This window comes from Microcaecilia unicolor, chromosome 13, assembly GCF_901765095.1.
Source record: "Microcaecilia unicolor chromosome 13, aMicUni1.1, whole genome shotgun sequence".
In the NCBI taxonomy this organism is placed as follows: domain Eukaryota; kingdom Metazoa; phylum Chordata; class Amphibia; order Gymnophiona; family Siphonopidae; genus Microcaecilia; species Microcaecilia unicolor.
The window spans coordinates 16686764-16707210 of record NC_044043.1 but is presented as its reverse complement, the minus strand read 5'-3'; the positions used below and the strand labels follow the sequence as shown (position 1 = coordinate 16707210).

The window sequence follows — 20447 nt, the reverse complement described above, 5'->3', positions numbered from 1 at the left end:
CCCGCCCCCTGACGTCAGTTCCTGTTCCGGCTGCGCAGTGCGCACCAATAGAGACACCGCCTTCTCTGCGCGCGGCAATAGAGAGACTTTTTGAACTCTGGTAACTGCTGCTGGTTTTTTCTCTGCAGCGCCAGTGACGGAGAGAGAGGAAAGCGGCAGCGGCAGTCCCGCCCCCTGACGTCAGTTCCTGTTCCGGCTGCGCAGTGCGCACCAATAGAGACAGCGCCTTCTCTGCGCGCGGCAATAGAGACACTTTTTGAACTCTGCTGCTGGTTTTTTCTCTGCAGCGCCAGTGACGGAGGGAGAGAGGAAAGCGGCAGCGGCTTGGGTGAGAGGGAGGGAAATCCCGCTTCCCCCCCCCCCAACTGAATCAGGAAGTAGTTTTTCATGGAGAGGGTGGCAGTGGAGACGGAAAAAAAAAAGTCACAAAATTAAAAAATGCTTGAGAGAAACACAAATGAGTCCTGATTAGAAGCAATAGATCCAAAGAAACTGAGCAGTGATTTAGATGGCAGCGCCAGCTGGGTAGATTTTAACAGATAAGTATACATAGGTCGTATCACATCATACCTTTTGCTCTGAGTTTATTTTGTTGGGCAGACTGGATGGACTGTCATCTACTATATCGCTTATTTGTTTATTTAGATTTTGCTCCCACCTTTTTCAGTAGTAGCGCAAGGTGAGTTACATTCACATACAATGGGTATTTCTCTGGCCCTGGAAGGCTTTTTCCAAAAATCAAAAGTACAAGGACTAGGGAGCACAAAATGACGCTACATTGAAAATGAATTGAAGAAAATATTTCTTTGCGTAGGACAAGAGTCGAGATATCTCGCCTAAAAAAATCAGTACTGAAATGAAATTTGCCTAAGCATATTCTATAAAGTACGCCTTCATTTAGGCGAACTTTATAGATTAAACTGAGATTTCTATATGGTGGTTTATAGAATACTGAGCGCTGGGCCACACAACTAAATTTAGTTGCAGGCAGTTCCAGGGGTGTAGCTACGGGTGGGCCTGCCCAGTTTTATCTCAGGCCCATACTCACCTCCCACCCCCGCCGTAGCGCTGCCTCCTCTCCTGCACTTCAGAGTCCGTTTCCAACCCCTGTGGCAGCGCTTGCAATTTGCCATCGGCGCTGACAGACGCAGCGTGACGGCCTGCTCCGGGACCTTCCTTCTGCCCCGTGCGTTCTGCCCTGTGTAAACAGGAAGTTTAATCAGCACAGCAGAGGGAAGGCCCCTGAGCAGGACGTCGCGCTGCATCTGTCAGGCAGGCAGCACCGATAGAAAATTGCAAGTGCTGCCGCGGGGGTGGGAAATGGAGACTGAAATGCAGGAGAGGAGCAGGGCCGCCGAGAGGGGGGGGGGACAGGGGGGACAAAAGTCCCGGGGCCCGGCACCGCCTGGCCCGCCCTCCGTCACTCCCAGAACTAACCTTAAGCCTCCTTTCACTTCGCAGCAAGCAGCAGCAGGTCAGGCCACTCCTTCCTTCCATGTCCCGCCCTCGCCTGACGTAACGTCCGCGAGGGCGGGGCACGGAAGGAAGGAGGAGAGGTCTGCCCTGCCGCTGCTTGCTGCAAAGTGAAAGGAGGCTTAAGGTTAGTTCCGAGGGCCCGGCCCGATAGCGGGTGGAGGGGGGCCCGGCGACCTCGGGTAGGTGGGCGGCGATCTCGGGTGGGCGGCGACCTCAGGTGTGGGTGGCCAGGGGTGGCCTTGTCCTGGGCCCGACTCCGGCGGCCCTGGAGAGGAGGCAGCGCTACAGCGGGGGTGGGAGAAGGTGAGAAGACATGGTGACTGGTTAGGCTGCAGTGCACATTCTTCCAGTTCAGTCGCGTCTCATTGCATGTGGGGCATTGCATGTGTGACCCATAAGGTGGGTCAGAGACCCCTGGGGAAAGGGAGAATAGAAATTAACCCCTTCATGTCTGAGTGATCAGACTTCAGTTCAGACACTCTCCCCCCAGGCCTCAGCACTCTCCTGCAGCCCGCGGCGACAGGAGCCAGCACATTCAGCACAGTTTGTAGTGCTGTGCACCTGCCACTACATGCACAGGCTGCACACTGACTGCATAGTGTGTAACTGATTTGGGAAACTCAAGCCCAGCTGCCCGAGTAAGACAAATGTTTTTTAAAATATTTATAGTGTAATGCTGGTGGACTTCTGGGTGGGAGAGGGAAGATTGGGAAGGGCAGGGGAGATGGCAGACTATGGGGGGGATTGGTAGGGGAGGTAGGACAGGGCTGACACTAGGCTACAGGGAGGGGTGGGGGTAGGGTAGGGCTGATGCCTAGCTATGGGATGGATGATGGGAAGGGTAGGGGACTGATGCCGGGCTACAGGGATGGATGGGGAGGCCAGGGTAGGGAAGGGCTGATGCTTGGCTATGGGGATAGATGGGGGGGGGGGGGGGTAGGGCTGATCCCAGACTATGGGGATGGATGAGAGGTAGGGAAGGGCTGATGCTGGGCTAGCGCGATGAATGGGGGAGAGGAGTAGGGCTGATCCCAGACTATGGGGATAGATGGAGGAGGGGGTAGGACTCATCCCAGTCTATGGGGATGGATGGAAGAGGGAGAAGGGGGTAGGGCTCATCCCAGTCTATGGGGATGGATGGAGGAGGGAGAAGGAGGTAGGGCTCATCCCAGTTTATGGGGTGGTGAGGCTGATCTCAGATTAAAGGGTGGGTAGGGAAGGGCTGATACCAAGCTATAGGAAAATTTCTAATTTTTGGTCCTTTATTCTGTAATTTATGAGGGTTGGTCTGTGTTCTGCGTGTGACCAAGCAGGTGAGAGATTCTGATGGCATGTGGTTTGTGTGGGGATCTCTGAGTCTGGCTTTTACTATGGGATGCGTATTGCTGTTGTGTATATTCACTGCTACCTTTTTAAAGGTACTGTTGTTGGTATTTGTGTTCAGAATTGGTGTTAAGATTTGCAACTTAGGGGCTCATTTTCAGAGCACTTATATTACTATGGTGGACTTATTATGTTTGGTCAAGTTTAAGATATGGCATAATGTAACTAATATTTAAAAATATTGTTTTTCCATTAAGTGGTTTATGTTGATGCAGGGCTGCTGTTGAGCAGAATAATTAGGCATTATTTTCTAGTATCCCGAGAAATACTACCCATACTTATGTACATAGTGCCCACCCATATTGGCTCTGGGCCCACCCAAAATGTCAGGTCTGGCTACGCCACTGAGTTACACCAAGTAAAACTTGGTGTAAATCCTGATGCCTAAATTAGGCACGGACCGTGTGTATTCTATGACACACATAGATTTTTTAAACACCCATGACCTGCCAATTCCACGCTCTGTTTTCAACTTTGCGAGTTATAGAATATACTTAGACAGTTCTGTGTGTAAATTCTTATTTTTTTTTGTTGTTTTTAAGGATTTTCAAACAGTGAATATATATATTAAAAAAACATAAAGATAACATTGCTTTTGTAAAGAAATACCGTTGTAGAGCAGTGTAGAAATACCGTTGTAGAACGATGAACAATAAATTTTAGAGTAATCAGTGTAATGCAAGAGAAAAAGGTATTGAGAGGAATAACAACAGGCATGTACCCTAGCAAAGAAGAAAAGGAAAGGATGAAGGGAGTGAGGAAGAACATTTTTCTTCACCCAACGCATAATTAAACTCTGGAATTCATTGCTGGTGAAGGCGGTTAGCTTAGCAGAGTTTAAAAAGGGGTTAGACGGTTTCCTAAAGGACAAGTCCATAAACCACTATTAAATGGACTTGGGAAAAATCCACAATTCCAGGAATAACATGTATAGAATGTATGTTTGGGAAGCTCGCCAGGTGCCCTCGGCCTGGATTGGCTGCTGTCGTGGACAGGATGCTGGGCTCGATGGACCCTTGGTCTTTTCCCAGTGTGGCATTACTTATGTACTTATGAATTATACCAGAGAGAGATATCAGCAGAGTCAGACCAATAGAATTTAAACATTTTCATTACTTGATTTATGTCCAATATAACAGCGTACAGTAGTGTGAAAGGAAAACATGGTTTCCAGTATCATCTCTATGCTGATGACACCCAACTGTATCTCTCCACACCAGACATCACCGCGGAGACCCAGGCAAAGGTATCGGCCTGCTTATCCGACATTGCTGCCTGGATGTCCAACCGCCACCTGAAACTGAACATGTCCAAGACCGAGCTTATCGTCTTTCCACCAAAACCCACTTCTCCTCTTCCTCCACTTTCTATCTCAGTTGATAACACCCTCATCCTCCCCGTCTCATCTGCCCGCAACCTCGGAGTCATCTTTGACTCCTCTCTTTCCTTCTCTGCGCATATCCAGCAGATAGCCAAGACCTGTCGCTTCTTCCTCTTTAACATCAGCAAAATTCGCCCTTTCCTCTCTGAACACACCACCCGAACTCTCGTCCACGCTCTCATTACCTCTCGCCTGGACTACTGCAACTTACTCCTCACCGGCCTCCCACTTAGCCATCTATCCCCCCTTCAGTCTGTTCAGAACTCTGCTGCACGTCTCATATTCCGCCAGAACCGATATACTCATATCACCCCTCTCCTCAGGTCACTTCACTGGCTTCCGATCAGATACCGCATTCAATTCAAGCTTCTCCTTCTTACCTACAAATGCACTCAGTCTGCTGCCCCTCACTACCTCTCTACCCTCATCTCCCCTTACGTTCCCGCCCGTAACCTCCGTTCACAGGATAAATCCCTCCTCTCAGTACCCTTCTCCACCACCGCCAACTCCAGGCTCCGCTCATTCTGCCTCGCCTCACCCTATGCTTGGAACAACCTTCCTGAACCCTTACGCCAAGCCCCCTCCCTGCCCATCTTCAAGTCTTTGCTTAAAGCCCACCTCTTCAATGCTGCGTTCGGCACCTAACCCTTACCGTTCAGTGAATCCTGACTGCCCCAATTTGACTGCCCCGATCGGACCGACCGTTCACTTGTCTATTAGATTGTAAGCTCTTTGAGCAGGGACTGTCTCTCTTTGTTAAATTGTACAGCGCTGCGTAACCCTAGTAGCGCTCTAGAAATGTTAAGTAGTAGTAAAGAAGAAAAGGAAAGGATGAAGGGAGTGAGGAAGAACATTTTTCTTCACCCAACGCATAATTAAACTCTGGAATTCATTGCTGGTGAAGGCGGTTAGCTTAGCAGAGTTTAAAAAGGGGTTAGACGGTTTCCTAAAGGACAAGTCCATAAACCACTATTAAATGGACTTGGGAAAAATCCACAATTCCAGGAATAACATGTATAGAATGTATGTTTGGGAAGCTCGCCAGGTGCCCTCGGCCTGGATTGGCTGCTGTCGTGGACAGGATGCTGGGCTCGATGGACCCTTGGTCTTTTCCCAGTGTGGCATTACTTATGTACTTATGAATTATACCAGAGAGAGATATCAGCAGAGTCAGACCAATAGAATTTAAACATTTTCATTACTTGATTTATGTCCAATATAACAGCGTACAGTAGTGTGAAAGGAAAACAGCAAAAGACTCAACATTAGAATACTTAGGAATAACAGTGGCATATATAGAAAGCAATGCCAGTGCAGTATGGCTGATATGGGTGGAGTAAGACAGATAGATTGAGCAAGCTCAAATGGAAAGCAGGATACTCTGCTTTTCTGTAATCGGTTTAAATATTATAAAACAAGCTGATTCTTCTTCACAATAAGAGTTAATCACAATATGATTAGCATATAACATGAATTTTCTAAAATTGAAATTGAGTAAATACCCAGAAGTTGAGATACAGATGAAAGTTATATATAGGATCTCTTCAAACCTGAGAGCTCTCAACAGATCAGATGGTATCCAAGAAAAGCTTAAAAGCCTGTGGGTCATCTAAGTAGCGGGTTGAATTATGTATTGTGACCCGCATGTGAGCAGTATATAGGAGGCCAAATTGAGCGCTGAGAGATTTCAGATGATCCCTCATGGCAAGGAGTTGTTTCCTAAGGTAAACTGTGGATTTGCTTAGATCAGGAATATTAAGATTTTCATGCCCTCGTAGAAAATAGGAGATTTCAGTTTAGCCATTTTAGTGTTTAAGGGTATTGGAGAATCTTCAAAACAATCGGGCAGGGAAATTGTTGCTAGGCAGGCTTGCCAGAGAGAACTCTATGGGCCCATTCAATTTCTAGTGACGGATTGAAATTTATATCTAGAAGTTGCAAGCACAAGACTTTCCACAAGACTTGATAGGATCCGAACCCTTCGCACCTTCTTTAATTCCAAATATTCTTAGATTGTTCCATCTTGGTCTGTTATTGAGATCTTCAAGATCTTTTTTCAGATTAGCGATTTGTTAACATACTGTTCAATTGTCGCTTTCTTAGACCACTATAAATGGGGAGCACGTACAGATTCATAGAAAATTATCAGCGAAATATTCAAACTAAATTAAAGGTTACGTATGATGACTTCTAGTCTTTTATAACCCAACATTATTAAAGTTGTTTAGAATCTAGAAAACTCTTTAACTGTTCAGGAACACAAAAAGTATATTTAATATCAGCAAACCTGATTAAGCACTTGCAAGGGTATGGAAGAAAAAAAGTCCCTCCCATTTTCAAAACTTCTTGTTTCATTTTCAGGAAATCTTTTCTCCGATCTTGAGTCTGTCGAGTTACATCTGGATAGATCCAAATTTTCCCCCCACAAAAAGGGTTCTTAGGCAATTTAAAATATAGTCTCAAAACTGCATCTAGATCTTGTTGAAAGACAAAAGTAACAACTAATGTAGCTCGTTCAGATACTATTTCCAAAGATTGCTCCAGGATAGCGGATATGTTATTCACATCGATATTTGTTTGTATTTCACTCTGGACTTCACTCTCCTTTATACCTGGTCTTTTCAATATATAGAATATCTTTGTTATCGGAGGAATTACTTCTTGAGGCATTTTTAAGTTTTCCATTAAGAATCGTTTAAACAAATCTCTTGGCTGAGACCCAGATATTTTGGGGAAGTTCAGTAAGCGAAGATTTAACCGCCTATTAAAGTTCTCTATCTGTTCAATCCTCTTATTAATAGACAAATTATCTTTTGCCACTGCAGCTTTAAATTCTTGAAGATGGTCTAATTCTTTTTTCATTTGAGTATCTTTTGTAATTAAATCCACTTTCAACAACTGTACATTATCAGTTCTTCAAATTTTAAATATAAAGAGTTTACCTCTCCGGAAGACTTTTGTAATGTGGAATCCATCCGATTGAGCTTAGTCCAAATTTTTCCTAGATTAATCTCCTTTGCTTCTCCCGAGGCCTCAGGTGTAATTTGAGCCTCGTCTATAAAGCTCTTTTCCTGCGTCGAAGGCCCCCCACCAGGAATGCCTTTTATCTCCACTTCGGAGGTTTGAAGGCTTTTCGTCTGCAATGCCACCAGAGCTGGGCAAAGGGGAATGTTGGATAGTGAGGGCGGAGAAAGAGATGTTTCACTTCCCTGCTGAGATTCCAGTTCTCCAGAAGCCTCTGCTATGGGACTTTCCGTCCTCTTCTCATTCTGAGAAGTCCTGGCGAGGAATTGATCCAGGCTCTGTTGAGTCGGGGACAACGATGAGGTAGCTGGAGGAATAAACCTCACCGAGCCTTTTCTTTTAGTGTGAGGCATTTCAAAAGGAAAATATTCAGAGGAAAGAAGCCCAACCTCAGAGCTCTGTGTATCCACTCGCTCAGTCACGCTGCCATCTTGACACGCCCCCGCCCGCAAAGGCAATGCTTATGTTCTTAGAAACTTATTATCTGTCATTTTCTGGCTGCTATTCTGCATTATGAGATCAGAAGTCAAGAAAGGGTAGCCTGTGAGTATAGACTCTCAGCTGGGCTAATATTCGGACAGTGTGGACACCGCATGAAGAGAAGTGCTCTATCCGTTTCCGCATACAGTTCAAACTCTTCTTATTGACCTATAAGTGCATTCAGTCTGCAGCTTCTCAGTACCTCTCCACTCTCATCTGTCCCTACACTCCTCCCTGGGAACTCCGTTCACTGGGTAAATCTCTCTTATCTGCACCCTTCTCCTTCACCGCTAACTCCAGACTCTGCTTCTTTTATCTTGCTGCACCATATACCTGGAATAGACTTCCTGAGCCCTTACGTCAAGCTCCATCTCTGGCCGTCTTCAGATCTAGGCTAGAAGCCCACCTTTTTGATGCTGCTTTTAACTCCTAACTATTACTCGTTCAGTACCCTTATTTTATCATTCCCACTTTAGTAATTCCCTTATCTCTTATTTGTCCTGTTTGCACTAATTAGATTGTAAGCTCTGTTGAACAGGGACTGTCTATTCATGTTCAAGTGTACAGCGCTACGTATGTCTAGTAGCAGTCCCTGCACCTAACTTTTTGTGCTAGAGATGGGATAGCTTACTACCTTTTCTGACAGCATCAAATACCTCCTCAAAGGTGATAATGGTAGTGATCATGACAGCTATAGGATCTTGCTGCATCCCTACTTGAATGACTGGTTGATGAGAGTGATGTCCAAAGCGGAGAGTAGAAGAGAAATGGCTCGAGTAATCCAGCTGCAGGACCTCACATGAGTGGTCAATTTTGCCAAGAGCAAGTTGGAATTCTCTTGGTCACTGGAATACCTCAGAGCCCATATAATCGCCAAGCTGGGAAAAGTGGATCCAGCTGCAAATTAGCTAAAATTTATGCTGCTAGTTAATGCTGGAAGCGGGCAGGGCAGGCTCACTCACTCACAAAAGAACATTGGAGATCTGCAGGTAAGAGGTTTAAAATTTTGAAATTACAGACCTGTCAGTCTGACCTTGGTGGTGAGCAAACTAATGGAAACACTTCTAAAGCGGAGGACTGTGAGGTTTCTCGAATCGAATGGGCTTCAGGACCTGAGGCAGCACAAAAAACAGAAGAAACAATGAACAAAACAGCGAAGATGACTAAAAAAAATAAAAAGATAATAATAAATGAAAAATACAAAATAAAAGCACAGAAATATAAAAAATATATTCAAATATGTGTATAAAAATAGAGCGGCGACACTTTGGTTTTTTGAAATTAAAAAATAGACTTTATTCATCAGTGGATAGCAGGGAGAAAGGGACTCGACACAGCTGTGTTTCGGCCATACAGGCCTGCGTCAGGAGTCTATACAAATCGAAACACATAAACAATATAAAATAAATAAAACATATAAATATCAAAACCTATAATAGTATAGAGGGACATTACAAATGTAAAAACTTTCTATTGCAAGAGATTTTATCAAATAAAAACAAATCTAGAGAGCAAGAGTAAATTTAACAAACCTATTACATATCATATCAAAAACAGTCATACTCCAAGGAGGGTACTTGATATACGAATAATGTATGACTATCAAAATCCAAATAACATACTATTGACTGTACACTAAATAATATGTGTATCATATCAAAATATAAGTGTATAAATATCAAAACAAAAATAACATACTAATAAATGTACACAAGGTTATATATATAAATGAACCTGATGGTCATTAAGCCCACTGGGCAGTAACCATTACACAATGAACCAATTAAAAACTAACAAAAATAAAATGGATGTACAAAAACAGCATCCAATATCAATCAAAGTATTAATTCATTTGTATTAATTTTTATATGAGCAGTATCAAATATGGTATTTTAAAGAAAGAACTATAAAAGACTGAACAGCAAACAACTGGATTTTTGTTTGTCATTACGTATAAACTATGTTTGATAGAAATTAATATATATAGAGAAACATGATTTACCTTCTCACTGTATGCTGATTTCTTGTACTATCCAGATTGTGGAGAGAATATATGTATCTACGAAAAATCACGTCATAATAAAGATAAAATTTGACACTACCAAAAATCAAATCTAAAAAAGTAATCATTTGGTAACTTATATAGACTGTGTAATGAGTTTAGGAAAATAAGATAGCTCTAATATGTTTGTCATTGCCATAGAGAAGCCGTTGTTATTAAACTGAATAGATTCTTTTGGGAAGTAGAGTGGAGGAGTGGCCTAGTGGTTAGGGTGGTGGACTTTGGTCCTGGGGAACAGAGGAACTGAGTTCGATTCCCGGCACAGGCAGCTCCTTGTGACTCTGGGCAAGTCACTTAACCCTCCATCGCCCACCGCATTGAGCCTGTCATGAGTGGGAAAGCGCGGGGTACAAATGTAACAAAAAAAAAAAGTATGATAAAATGCGCAGGTTATGTAAAAAAACGTGGTAAGGGTAGCAAATCAAGTGAAACATTGGCGCCAACCTTCCCTTCATGCTGACATGTATCGCTAGATGTTGATGCACGGAACAACTTCAAACTACCTAACATATTGATATGACAAAACGAAATTCATATCTAAATCCATTTTTTTTAAAAATTTAGTACATTAAGCTTCATGTCAATATGTTCCTATCAGCTCTACAAATGTACTGATTATGTCAAAATACGTAGCAAATAAAAAGGAACATTATCGCTAATTTTCCCTACATGCTGATGTGCACGGAAAATCTCTAAAATGCATGACATATTAAACGAAGCTAGTATCAAAATCCATTTTAAAAAATCACGTATTCCTATCAGCTCTAAACATGCATTGGTTATCTCAAGAAACGTAATAAAGGATAGCAAATGAAGTGGAACATTGTCGATAATCTCCCCTACGTGCTAATGTGTATCGCTGGAAATTATTGAAACATTGTTGCACGCGGCCACTCTAGGCTTGTATAGCTTATCTATGTGGCAAAACGGAGCTAATATCTAAAATCATTTTGAAAAAAAAATAATAATTAGAAAAAAATATATATCAAAACGTGCAGCTCCATGTCAATTTGTACCAATCGGCTCCGAAAAGTGTGTGAAAAATGCTTCTGATATTCTCTTATAACGTTTCCAAATAAAAATCTAATGATCTAACTCCAATTTTATAGAGCGTTGTACACGATCAAAAGAAATAAAAAGTACCATATGGATTTACTATCCTTACCTCTTTCTTATGTGGTCGCGTTAACCAAAACTTGAAACAAAGTCAAGTGGAAAAAATCAGAGCAGCGTCTTGTCTCTCTGAGATTAAACAGAGCTAGTGTATCCAATCTATTTTAAAGTATCCCGCCAAAAGTCAACCGAAATTCTTGACGTCATTTCCGAATGATTCGAGGTTGTATAGGATGGATTCAATAAATTAGCAAAATTAACGAATTGCCCATTTACATAGTAATTAGCCTCTATTGTCTAATTACCCATTTACATCACGATGAGCCCCTTATATTGAATGGGATGTGAACATAAGCAGAGGGGAAGGACAATGTTTGATACTGAAAAAAAAGGGGGGGGGGGGGGGACGCCAAGCTGTGTTTCTAAGATGGAAATTACCAATTCGTCAAATAAAACAACAAGGTCTCTAATGCAACGATAGAATAGTTTAAAGTACTGAAGTAATAAAATGCAATCATAATGCACTCAGCATTGTAAATGAAGGTGTGCAATATTGAAAAATGTAAATAGTGAAAACATTTATTGTTCAAAGGAAAGTATTTTTAGCAATTTAATACCAATAACCCCATTTTATTTAAAGACTAATTTGAGTTGACCAGTAAGAGTAATTAAATTTCAGAACAAATAAGTTTTTGTACTGCAGAGCCAACCTAATGATAAAATTTAACTGACCAAATCTATGGCCATATTTGCCATGAAATGTGATCTGAAATCACAGAAAAATTAATCTTCAAATGCATGAGAGAGAAAATATTTGAAATATATGTAATAAGTCAAAAACTTTCTGCAAAAATAAAATATCCTAACTATAGTTATAAAGAGGTCAAGATGTAAAAGTCAGAAAATCTACTGTAATAAGTGGAATATCCAGTAAATCTTCATAGAATATATGTATAGAAATCAATATGTGTTAATATGGGAGATAAGCTATTTAAAATGTGTGGTAAGTCAAAACCTTTGCAAAAATAAAACAGTCATAAAGAGGTCAGGATGTTAAAGTCAGAAAATCTACTGTAATAATAAAAATAGTATATGTATTCCAGAGAAACTGTAAATCTTCATGATATATATGTATGGAAATTAATATATTAATGTTAATATCAAAAATAAACAATACCATATATATATGAGTGCATTAAAGATAATGCCAAATCTTAGCAAATACTGCACATATTGTCAAAAAATGTATGTATAAAGCGATATCTAAGAACATATATATATATTGGAAACTTTGTTTTTATACATCACTAATAAAATAAGAACATGATCTCAATGGTTCTATATCTTATTGTCACATTTCATGTTTCATTGATATTGTTTTAATGCATCACTAATAATATAATATATATGTATAATATATGTATAAAGAAATGGTCTGAAAATTGCACATACAATTATATAAAAAACCATATATATATATATATTAGTAAAAACATCGTGTTTATACATCCCTAATGAAAATAAAAATAATAAAATGGAAATGAAAATAAAAACACCTTTCGAATGATCCTATGTCTCATTATATAATTACATATGTAATACGTTATTGTTGGTCAGACAATTTACATATATTGCCAATGTAACCAAATTTTAACCTTATGTATAGTAGATTTAACGTCTATTGCATATATGTGAAATTTAAGACATTGTATATATGTTAAAACAACAATAAATGAAAAATGACAATCTTGTGTTTCCTTGTCATCAAGCAGATGCAGCCATTACAGATGGGTTGTGTCCATCAACCAGCAGAGGGAGATAGCACACTTTTTTCAGTGCCTCATACCAGCTTGCTCCACTGCCTCTCTTCAGTATTCTCTATCTCCCCTAGCAGAGTGGCTGCAGCTTCTTCGAGCTCCATCTAAAATCTGCCTGGAGGTTGCTCCTGTGCTTTTGCCAGTTGTTAGCAGGGGTGTTGGAGGCTATAGCAGCTTCACTTTAAAGGCACATAGGTTCGCCCTTTCCCTGCCTTACCCATACCTCCGTGGATGTGGACACATTGCTTAGCTTTCCCTGTCCTTCCCCACCAACAGTGGATGCAGGCACATAGGTTCGCCCTTTCCTTGCCTTTCCCACTCACCTGAGCCTCCGAAATTCTATTTACCTCTGCTTTCCTCACAGCGTTAAAAAAAAAAAAAAAAAGCGCTTAGACGCTGGAACAGAGGTTTTTTCCTTGCCTTTTTCTGTGGGACCGGAGCTGTGGATACTCGGTCCAGTGAGGTAAGAGTGTTTTCTGACTCCTCCGGGGGCGATTTTGGCGTGAACCGCCATTTTGAATTTTACCGCCGTTTTCGGCGATGGCTGCGGAGACAGTAAAGCGCTGTTCCAAGTGTGGCAAGCGCAGATCAGCAGCGGGGCTCTGTAAATCGTGCTGTACAGACGTTAGAGCCGGCCCGAGCATGGCGAGCGATGATTCTTCGCGCTCTGAGCTGGCAGCGGGCGCCATTTTGAATTTACCACATGGCGCGACCTCCGCTGAGACGGAGAGTCCTGAGCCCGGGGGGAGGCCTTGGAGTGAGGCTGATATGGGAGCTACTAGCCCCGGCAGAGATCCGGGTGACCAGGGTGAGTTTTTCTCCCCTGATTTTGTCTTATTAATGCATAAAGCATACATGCTTAAAAGAGCTTTCCCACAAAGCCCGGCATGGGCCTCTTCTAATGCCCCCCCCCCCCCCGGTGTATTCTAGCCTGGGTATGCCCTCTGAGGCATTATTCCATGATAATTGGCAGAATATGAAGCGCAGAAGGGCTCATTCCCTTTCAGAGAGTGCTGTACCTCCATTTTCCCCCCCGTGGTCGGGCTGCGAGGATTCGGAGGACTCTGGCAGGCCTTCATGGTCTGAGGAGCCAGAGTCTAGTGCAGAACTGACTCAGGATCTGGACGATCCTTCCGCTGTGAGGATTTTCCACCGTGATGAGCTGCCAGCGCTTATTTCTGATGCCCTGCAGGCTCTCTCTATTGAGGACCCTGCCAGTGGCACAGCCTCCTCTGTGAATCCTAGGATGGCTAGTACCATAAAGCCTGCTTGAGCCTTTCCTTTGCATGACTCCATCCAAGAGCTTATTTCGGCTCAATGGGCTGACCCCGAGGGACCTTTGAAAGTTTCCAGGGCTATGGGGCAATTATACCCTCTGAGTGAGGAGCATATGGCTCGCTTTGCTGTGCCTAAAGTGGATTCCCTAGTCACAGCTGTGACAAAGAGAACTACCCTCCCTGTTGAAGGAGGTGTTGCCCTGAAGGATATTAAGACCGTAGACTGGAATCAGCACTTAAACGGTCATTTGAAATTGCAGGTCTCACTATTCGGGCGTCTGCATGCAGTTGTTATGCTGCTAGAGCCTGCCTGGCTTGGTTGCAACAGGCAGTGGATCAGCCCGGTGATGGAGCGGAGCCCTTTTCAGATGTGGCTCCGCGGATGGAGTCGGCCTTGTCCTTTCTTGCTGATGCCCTTTATGATATTGTCAGAGCTTCGGCTAAACACATGGCAGTAGCAGTGGCGGCTCGCCATCTTCTTTGGCTACGGCATTGGGCGGTGGACATGGCCTCTAAGCAAAGGTTGGTGAAGTTGCCCTTTCAAGGCCTTCTCCTGTTTGGTGAGGAGTTGGAGAAAATTGTGAAGGGCCTGGGTGAGGCTAAACCCCAGCGCTTGCCCGAAGATAGGCCTCGGCCTTCTTCTAAGGGTGCGGCGGTCCACTCCTCTTACAGACCTCGCTTCCGTGACGCTCGAAGGTACCGCCCGGGGCGTTCTGCTGGGTTCACTTCTCGTGTCTGTTTTCAGCAGAGGAACTCCTTTCGCTCGGACAAACGTTCCACAGCCACTGGCTCAAAGCCTGGAGTTCAGGGGCGACCCTCTCAATGATGGTGCGCCGGCCCTCTGCTCGAGTCCTGTCATCGGAGGACGTCTTTGCCGAGGAGTGGGCCAACATTTCCTCAGATCAGTGGGTCTTGGACCTGATCAGAAACGGTTACAGAATAGAATTCGACGCACCTGTAAGAGACGTGTTTGTGGAGTCCCGATGCGGTTCTGCCGCCAAACGGGCGGCGGTAGAGGAGACTTTACAAGGTCTGATTCAGATAGGGGCTGTGTCCCCGGTACCTTCCGCCGAACACGGCTACGGCCGCTACTCCATCAACTTTGTGGTGCCGCGAAAAGGAGGGTCTTTTCGCCCTATTCTGGACTTAAAAGAATTAAACAAGTCCCTGAGAGTGCGGCATTTTCACATGGAAACCCTGCGCTCCGTCATTGCGGCGGTACAGCCAGGAGAGTTTCTCACGTCTCTGGACCTGAAAGAAGCTTACTTGCACGTTCCAATTTGGCCCCCGCACCAGAAGTTTCTGAGGTTTGCGGTGATGGGAAAGCATTTCCAGTTCCGGGCCTTGCCTTTTGGCCTCGCCATAGCTCCCTGCACCTTTTCGAAGGTTATGGTGGTAGTAGCTGCCTTTCTAAGGCTAGAGGGTATTCGGGTTCACCCATATCTGGACGACTGGCTCATTCGAGCAAACTCTGCTGCAGAGAGTCAGCATGTAACAGCCAGAGTGGTCTCAGTACTTCAATCTCTGGGCTGGGTCGTCAATTTGGCCAAACGTCACCTGACCCCCTCGCAGTCTCTAGAATATTTGGGGGCCAGATTCGACACAGCCTCGGGGTATGTGTACCTACCTGAACTAAGGCGGTGCAAGCTTCAGAATCAGGTCCGTCTGCTCCTGAGGATGCCCCGCCCGCGAGCTTGGGACATTGTCCAGCTGCTTGGATCGATGACGGCCACCATGGAACTGGTGCCCTGGGCGAGAGCGCACTTGAGACCTCTACAGTATGCTCTACTCCAAAGATGGTCTCCAGTGTCTCAGGATTACCAATGCAGACTGTCTTGGCTCCCTGCGGCCCGACTCAGCATGGAGTGGTGGCTCTCAGACAGCATGCTGCGGCGAGGAATGCCGCTGGCGCTCCCCGATTGGTGCCTAGTGGTGACAGATACCAGTCTGAAAGGCTGGGGCGCACATTGCAAGAGGAAGCATGCCCAGGGTCAATGGACACCCGAGGAGTCGGAGTGGTCCATCAACCGCCTAGAGTTGAAAGCGGTGTTTCAGGCGCTTCTGGCCTTTCAAGTGACCCTGGAAGGATTGGCTGTCCGAGTGATGTCGGACAACACGACAGCAGTGGCCTACATAAATCGACAAGGCGGCACTCAGTGCAGAGCTCTAGCCGCGCAGGCCGAACAAATTTGCCACTGGGCCCAGCTGCATCTACAGTTTCTGTTGGCAGCTCACATTGCAGGTCAGAGCAACGTGCAAGCCGATTATCTAAGCAGGCATCAGATCGATCCAGCGGAGTGGGAACTTGCAGACGAAGTGTTCCTGCAGATATGTGCCAAATGGGGCAAGCCCGTGATGGATCTAATGGCGACAAGCACCAATGCCAAAGTCCCGTGCTTCTTCAGCAGACGGAGAGATCCTCGTGCGGCGGGGTTGGATGCCTTGGTTCAACCCTGGCCTCCGGGCCTACTGTATGTGTTCCCTCCATGGCCCTTGATAGGGCGACTGCTCCTGCGGATTCGGCTGCATCCAGGAGATGTGGTTCTCGTCACCCCGGATTGGCCCAGGAGGCCTTTTATGCGGACCTCCGACAGATACTCGTAGAGGATCCCCTTCAGTTACCTCTGGTTCCCAACCTGTTGTCACAGGGTCCGGTGACCATTGAGGACGCTGGCCGATTTGGTCTTATGGCCTGGCAATTGAGAGGGCGCAATTGAGAGGCAGAGGCTATTTCAATAAAGTAATTACCACTCTCCTGCAAGCCCGCAAGCGTTCCACTTCCGTGGCTTATGCCATGATTTGGCGCCAGTTTGAAGTCTGGTGTGCTTCCAGAGAGATCACACCCCTGCGGGCTCCTGTCTCGCCGATTCTGGACTTTTTGCAGGACAGTGTACAAAAAGGCTTGGCCTATAATTCCCTGCGGGTGCAAGTGGCAGCGTTGGCCTCCCTGCGTGGCAAGGTTGAAGGCCTGTCTTTAGCTGCTCATCTGGATGTGGCACGGTTTCTTAGAGGGGTGCTTCGGCTCCGTCCTCCCGTGTGTGCACCTTGTCCAGCTTGGAACCTGGGGCTAGTGCTGAAGGCCCTTCAGGGTGCTCCCTTTGAACTGCTTCGGCGTGCTTCAGAGAAAGATTTGACACTGAAGGCCGTCTTGTTAGTGGCCATTACTTCGGCGAGACGGGTGTCAGTGCTCCAGGCGCTGTCCTATAGAGACCCTTTTCTGCAGTTTTCAGAGTCCGGGGGTCACGGTTCGGACCGTGCCTTCCTTCTTGCTTAAGGTGGTTTCAGCGTTTCACCTAAATCAACCTATTTTCTTGCCCTCCTTTGTCGAGGAGGAGTTTCCAGAATCTTTTGGGCAATTGCACCTGTTGGACGTGCGCATGACTCTGCTGCAGTATCTGCAAGTTACTAACTCTTTCAGGAGCTCTGATCATCTGTTTGTTTTGCTATCAGGTCCTCGCAGAGGGTCTCCAGCATCTAAAGCCACTATTGCCCGCTGGCTTAAAGAATCTATCTTTTCAGCTTATTTGCTTGCCGGCCAGCCTCCGCCTGATGCCTTTAAGGCGCATTCCACTAGAGGAATTTCCTCTTCTTGGGCTGAAACTGGAGCACTCTCTCTTCAATAGATTTGTAGTGCAGCAACATGGGCTTCTAAGCTCTCTTTTGCCCGACATTACAGGCTGGATGTGGCTGCCAGGAGGGATGCACATTTTGGAGCGCAAGTGCTGGCGCGTGGTGTGGCTTGTTCCCACCCTATCTAGGGATTGCTTTGATACATCCCATCTGTAATGGCTGCATCTTCTTGATGACAAGGATGGGAAAATTAGGTTCTTACCGTGATAATTTTCTTTCCTTTAGTCATAGCAGATGCAGCCATGATCCCTCCCTGTCTGATGCTATCTGCTGTAAATCTATTTCAGGTTCTGTTCGTGTTTCCTGGAGATTCCGTCCTTGGGAGAAAGTCGGAAAACAGTCTTCAGGATTCTTGTTCAATTAAAGGAGGATGACTTAATTCCCTCCAGTTTCATGTTTTGGAGGATGAGTTTATTCCCTCCAGTTATGTCTCAGTGGAGGATGAGTTTATGCCCTCCGGGAGGATGTTTCATTCCCTCCATTCTGAGTTAATGCCCTTTGTTGTAGGGCCATCGTTCGCTGTGAGGAAAGCTCATGTTATTCCCATTGCGGTTTGCCATACTGCTTTGGAAGCTTCAAATACTGAAGAGAGGCAGTGGAGCAAGCTTGTATGAGGCACTGAAAAAAGTGTGCTCTCTATCTCCCTCTACTGGTTGATGGACACAACCCATCTGTAATGGCTGCATCTGCTATGACTAAAGGAAAGAAAATTATCATGGTAAGAACCTAATTTTCCCACATTAAATTTGAAATTCAATATAACACTATGACGTATTCTCACCTCATATGTCATCAATCTCTGATTTTGAAAAGGTATATTTATAAATAACTGAACCTTGTGTATACCTACAGAATCAATGGACAGAACTTGTGAAATATGGAAATAGGCAGATCGACAAATAGAGCTTATAATGATTGATCTGTTGGTAACTTCTCTATATATAAATTCATAAGAAAGCTGTCAGATCTAGTTCCATGTTCAAACCTTGAGGACTCACTGTCCCTAATGTAAAAAACCGTTGTTCTTTTAATAAAATGTTGTCTGCATCACCTCCTCTCCATCTCGGTCTAATGTGTTTAATGACAAAAAACTTAAGATCGTCTATGGTATGTTTGGCTTCATACCAATTTGGTACTAATGGAGCTGTTGTAATGTTCCTACTAATGCAGGATCTATGTTCTATTATCCTAGTTTTGATCATTCTCTTTGTTTTCCCTATGTATAGAAGATCACAGGGACATAATATCACATAAATCACATGAGTTGAGTTACAGTTTGTCTCAAAAGAAAACTTTTCTTGGTCATGGGATGTATAAATTCTTGAAGTGTAATGCAGTGCTTGCAGACGATGCATTTACCACATGGTTAATGTCCCAAGAAAATGTTTTCTATATAATTTTCTTCTGGAAGTGTTGATGGAACCAATCGTTCTTTCAAATTTTTATTGCGAGAATAAGCTATGACTGGACGTTTGGTTTGAAAGCATTTATGTGTCTCTAAGATATGCCAATTTTTATGAATCACATCCTTCAATTGTTTTGAAATACTTAAAAATTTTAAAGTGCATATGATGTCTGGTGTGCCTCTATCATTCTTTTGAGCAAGTAATTGTTCTCTTTCTTTAATACGGGCGCGATTTTTGCATCTCTCAATTACCTCTTTGGGATATCCTCTTTTAATGAACCGTTGTGACATATCGTATGCGTGGTACTCAAAGTCTTCAAAGTTGGTGTATAAACGCCGAAGTCTCAAAAATTGTGAATATGGAAGGTTCGTTTTCAAACCTCGATTATGGAAACTTTGAAAGTGTAGATAAGTATTTTTATCTGTAGGTTTTTTAAACACTTGTGTTATAAATCTGTATGTAGTTTTAGTGATGTGTATATCCAAGTATGAGATTTGGTGACAGTCATATTGTATCTTAAATCGTAAATTTTGATCTAGAGCATTTAGCCAGTCAAAAAATTCCAAAAGTCTATCTTCACCACCTTTCCATAAAATGAGAATATCATCAATGTATCTTTTATAAAAAATTATTTCTGATTCGAATGGATGGGTAGTCAAAAACGTCTCTTCAAAGTCAGCAACATAGAGATTTGCAACATCTGGTGCTATCGATGAGCCCATCGCTGTGCCACGTATTTGTTGATATATTGTTTTTTGAAATTCAAAAAAAATTTTTGTCAATGCAAATGTGGCAAAAGCAATAATGAGAAAGTTTGGTATCCTGCGTAAGATTGTTCTATTATGTAAAGTTTTTTCAATAATGGCCAGACTCTCCAACTGTGGTATATTAGTGTATAGGGAGTCTATATCAAGCGTAACTAATATAACATTATCCAAGTCTCTGTCGAAATCTTCTAGCAAATTCAAAACATGTGTAGAGTCTCTTACATATGATGGCATCTGGGGGATGTATGGACGAAGGAAGAAGTCTACAAATTGCGATAATGGTTCCAATAAAGATGCATTGCCTGATACAATAGGACGTCCTGGAGGATCTATTGTTGATTTATGTATTTTAGGCAATATATAAGAAGTAGGTATAACCGGATTAGGCACTAAAAGAAAATCTTTCTCTTTTGAAGTTAAGTAGCCAGCATCATATGATAGACGTACGATCTCTTTTGTTTCTTCTTGTAGTCTGATAGTGGGATCTTCTTCTAGTGGAATATAATAGTTCCTATCTGTGATATGTCTGTGCACCTCTTTAACATAATTAGACCTGTCCATAATCACAATGCCCCCTTGATCTGCTGGTTTTATCACTATTTTAATGTTACTGGATAAGTCTTGTAGTGCA

General features: G+C 43.8%; 1 protein-coding gene across 6 annotated transcripts in view; it reads left to right on the top strand.

The window, feature by feature from the left end:
• The first annotated feature begins 48 nt into the window (after positions 1-48).
• SPDL1 (spindle apparatus coiled-coil protein 1) overlaps positions 49-20447 on the top strand; it is a 347822-nt gene continuing 327423 nt past the window's right edge. Inside the window, exons 1-2 of one of the 6 annotated variants that reach the window (XM_030222482.1) lie at positions 79-100; positions 2895-2899. The gene's annotated coding sequence lies outside the window, so the exon portion shown is untranslated. Of the gene's footprint in view, positions 101-132; positions 165-263; positions 329-1568; positions 1601-2039; positions 2115-2894; positions 2900-14919; positions 14923-20447 lie in introns of those variants that run through there. The other 5 variants (XM_030222476.1, XM_030222480.1, XM_030222477.1 and 2 more) reach the window with 5 other exon arrangements.